Source organism: Palaemon carinicauda, chromosome 3 (assembly GCF_036898095.1).
Source record: "Palaemon carinicauda isolate YSFRI2023 chromosome 3, ASM3689809v2, whole genome shotgun sequence".
NCBI lineage: Eukaryota > Metazoa > Arthropoda > Malacostraca > Decapoda > Palaemonidae > Palaemon > Palaemon carinicauda.
In genome coordinates this window covers 195,983,672-195,988,671 of record NC_090727.1, presented here as the reverse complement: position 1 = coordinate 195,988,671, position 5,000 = coordinate 195,983,672, and positions in this window count along the sequence as shown.

The window sequence follows — 5,000 nt, the reverse complement described above, 5'->3', positions numbered from 1 at the left end:
TTAACATACATAGTATAATCAAACAAAAGTACACACTGAATATACAAATAGTCTCATAGTTGTATATTTTTCTAAAATAACATCAGTGTCTCTTATGTCTAAAATTTGATGCATACAAATATATGAGGGATACTTACTTTGGTAAGTTGAAGAACTCTGGCATGTATACATACAATTGTCTGGCGAAGGTGGACGCACTACATTCTAATAGACATTTATTACTAATAAATGACTAAAAGATGTTCAGTAAAACGAATGTAGTATGACAATGGGATTATACCTGTAACAAGTACAGAGACTATATTTCCTTCTTGAAGGAGGAAATGATGAGTGCCACTCTCAGACTGAAGGAAAAATTATAAAACAATTTCTCTTCATAATTCCTGTACTGGTTACTTCTATCTGGGCGGTGTACTTCGTACACCGGCACTAGTGCTATCTGTATAATTCCACACCTGGGATTTTGAACAGAGCTAGTGTTATCATGATAACACTTAATTAAAAGAAGTCACACCTAAGAAGGGTGACCACTTCTCCCTTTAATTGACAGTCCCAGTCAATTAGCTGTTCATCGTAGAATTAGACGGCAGGTTAAATATTCTACCTGGCGTCACCACATATTGCTTCAGATCATGGATTTGTCTAGCATAGTGTATGTAGAACACTCTGGATGATTCTCATCCGTTACATATGCGAGGACATGTGAGGTCCCAAACCATAAACTGTTTACCACAGTAATTAGGGGGCAGGTTTTAATACACTACCTGCCGCCACTACGAAGTGTTTCAGTTCATGCACTTGTTTTGCATAGTGTTTGTAAAACATTCTGGATGATTTCCATCCAGTGTATGAACGAAGGCACTTAAAGTCCATATACTGAAAGAAGTTCAGTGATGAAGCAATCTTTCTCAGATCATGACCTGAAGGAGTACTGTCCGGATCCGCTCTACGAATAAAGTAGGTGAGCTTCGCCCTTAGTTGTTTTAGGGATAAATTTGATCCAAAAGTTTCTCCTTTAACGAGCTATCCTCCCCTGAAGTCTGAAGTTCTACGAAGATATACTTTTACACACTCTACAGGACATAGAGAGACATCTTCCTTCAGTGGGCAGATTCTCAGGGACCCCACCTCTTAGTGGGTAGCTCGTTTTTAGCGAAAAAGGATGGATCAGGAAATAGATTCAGTTCTCCCACTTCCGTGAACTAAATGTGACCCTCATCTCTGGATAGGGCCACTATTTCACTAACTCTAGCCCCGGAGGCGATAGCGAACAGAAAAATAACCTTTTGGGTTAGATCCTTAAGAGAACAATCTTCATTGTTCACAGATGAGGCATAATGTAAGACCTTGTACAAAGACCAAGAGATGGGCTTTGGTGGTACCGCGGGCTTAAGCCTAGCACATGCCTTTGGAATCTTATTAAAGATTTCATTCGCCAGACCCACTTGAAAGGCATATAGGAGAGGCCTAGTCAAGGTTAACTTGCACGTATTTATCGTATTGGCCGCCAGACCTTGGCTATGAAGGTGGACAAAGAAGGACAGACAGAAGTCTATTGAAATTTCTTTCGGTCCTTTTGCTTTGACAAACGCAACCCACTTTTTCCAGGAAGACTCATATTGTCTTCTAGTTGACTTGGCCTTGTATTTTTCTAAGAATTCTTTATTGCCTTTTGAGATCCCAAACCTTTTTCTAACCGCTAGAGCGAGAAAATCATGAAATGAAGGGTTTGGGTTCTCTGTGATAAAACGAAGGCAGTTAATTTCTGAATCTTCGGAAATATACCTAGGGTCAGAGCTAGGACCAGCCTCATCTAGTCTATCAGCCCCACTAGAGGATCCTCGTATGGGGCTATATAGCGAGGTAGTTTCTTGAAGACGCTCGTGATGAAGAGGTCGAATTGCAGTTCCGGGACTTGTTCCCATCTGGGAGGGAATATGTCTGTGGCGACAAGTTCAGAATGGCTCATTGATATCTTGAGTCCTTCTCGTGAACACAAAGCAGCTTTCCCAGGAACTCGATGAGCTAAAGTTTTCTTACTACCTGTATGTTCTATAGCTCTCAGGTATATTCCTCCAGGAGTGTTTTGAACTGTAGGAGAAGGTAAGGAAATGATGGTAGGGACATTTCTGTTCCCCATCAATGGCTCATCTTGAATATGCTTTGGACCGAAGGATCGAAGGTCCTGCAATCCTTAGGGAAAGTTCCTCCTAGTCAAAGCGTCTTTATGCTTCGAGTAGTCAGTAGGCTTAGACTTTTGACCATCTGCCTGTAGCACCGTGGTCACTGGAATAGTGGGATGTTGTTGAGCAGCCCAGATATTTCCAACATTTCCGATCTTCTTTTTAGGTTGGGGACCCACAACCACGGAAGATTTTCTCTTTGAAGGAATGCCCCATTTTTGAAGAAGACCTATGTTCTCCATGGTGGCGTTCTTAATTACTTCCTTAGTGACCTCGTGTGGGAAGAGGTTTTTCCCCAGATGTTGGAAGATATTAGCTTCCTTGTTTCGTGTTTTACTGTTCATCAGCGAACACAAACTCTCTACATGCTCTCCTAGCATTCATAAAGGCGGAAAGGTCCTTCACCAAGATAGCCATATGCATTTTGGCTATGACCATGAGCATGTCTGGGGTACTTTCGTAGGTTGAACACTACTCTATGTAGTTTTGTAGAGAAAGGGATGTCGCAAGTCTCTCCTTTGACTCCTGTTCATTACACAAGAGCAACTCAGACAATTTAGGGAGACATACCTTGAATTGTCGACTTGCGACGTCCTTGTCTATTTTTCCTACTGAAAATGTCAAATGGACTTCCTTCCAATCCTTTTCCTGTCCGGGAAAAGCTGGTGGCAAAGGCTTGCACTCATCGAGTGTGGGATATGGCTTACCCGCCTCTACCACTTTGGCAACAGAAGTAAATACCTTCTCCATAAAGGGGAATGAGAGTGAAGTAGGAGCAAGAAAGGAAGGGTGTCTGTTATTCAGTGAGAATACCTTCGACTCTGAATAACCCGCCTTTCTTAGACTACCTGAAAGGATAGTCTATGCCTTATCATGGTCGAGAATCAAGACCTCCTTTGGTTCCATTCCTTTTCTTGACTTTGGTTCGTACTTCAGTCGAACCCAACAATTAGGGAAAGCATCAAAGCTTGGCCAAAATTGAATTTTGTCCAAAGGAACAGCACCTATTTTCTCTGAGATGCAGAGATTGTCATTTGAAATCGGCATCTGCTCCGCGAACCTCCAGGGATTGGTTATGGAGCATTTTGGTAGGTCTTGATTCATGTGTCATTTGACTGACCCCTGGGAAGCGACAAGAGAAACTTTACGAGGATCTATCTTGCGTTTTACTTCCTGCTTTTCGTTTTGTCTATGAAAGCTTTCTATTTGATTCTTCAGCTAGATACATAATTGTACCACATTATCCAAATTAGGGGTAGAAGACGAAGATGTCGACATCGATGGCTCTAAAGCCGGAACAGGCGGAGGAAATTCCGACGCAACATTTTCCTCTTCTACCTTGGTGCATTTCTTGACCTTAATCCCAAAGGTTTTCTGGCTGTCAGCAGATGTAGTTAGCTCCTGAGGCACTACTGTTTCCTCACTTGCTTCCGGAAATAATAGCTTACGCATCCCATCATTAGGTAGGAAAGGTCCCGGAGAGATCTTTTGAAAGCCTCTCACCCAGTTGCGTAATTTATATTGAGCTGTATCCGTAGTCTCTGTAGACTTGGGATTTTCAAAACCTTCGGACATTAATGTCCGACATATATTGCAAACCTGTGGGTTCCAATAATGTAGGGATCCGGAAATAATGTTGCAGGGGGCATGAAACCTGCAAGTATTATGACCGTAAAAATACTTACTCTTGGCTTTGCAGAGGATTGCAGCACAAGGTATCTGGTTTTCCTCCTATAAAGAAAGGAAAACCAAATGAGTATACAATCGATTATCTCCTTGACAATCAATATGCAAATGTCCTTTACAATATAGTAGCTTAGGATAGTAAGCTATAAAGGGATTGTAGGAGATACATACTTGTGTACCCCTGTGAGCAAATGCTGTTGCCTCCACTCAGTATTAACTACATGGAGATTTCTCTATAGAGTAACTCCAAGTAGAAGGACTCTTACCCCTAGGGGTAGAGAAGTATCAAATCACTGTCCCAAAATAATGTTAATACTGTGGAGTCAGGATGACTGATTCTCGATCAGAATATTGAAGAAACCTATTCATTCAATATATGAACGGTACCAGCAGAATGCTCGTACAAGGGTACCCAAGGAATGTTAGAAAATACTATTGTATCATGGTACTGTAGTTTTCTAATTGCAGTAAGTCTATATTGCAATTTACTGGCTACTGTACATCATGTATTGTAGTCTAGTCATTATGCTGCCTTCATAGTAGCATATGACAGTATGGTCCATCTAGCATGAAGCCAGCTGGACTAGGAAAATAAACCCATATATCTGTATATCCCACTCAGCCTGTTTGCTGTAGTCTTCCTACTTTATTAAAATATAGAGTTTCCTGATCAGGGAGACTCAAGGAAAAAGGCTCCACCCTTTAAGGGTTAGGAGTGTATTACTCCTGCCTTGAAGTGTTTAATATTGTAGGGTAATCCTAATACTAATTTCTAATCAGGATATTGAAGAAATCATATTCATTCAATATAGGCTTGGGCTCAGCAAATGCCTGTGTTGGATATCAAAAATATATTGGAAATAACTACTAGTATAAACTATATAGTAGTTTTCTATCTGCAGTATATTCTATACTGCAGATATACTGGCTACCTGTATAATATATACAGTAGTTCAGCCGGCATGTAGCCACCATAGCTAGGTCTTGCCGGCATACCCGGCATGCAAGCTAGAGAGAGAGAGAGAGATAGCATGGAAAAAAGGCTACTCCTTACTGTGAATGTATACAGTAATTAAGGACGTAAAAGTCTAATTTGACTGCCTTTTCCCAGAAAGAAGGTTCTAATAGAAG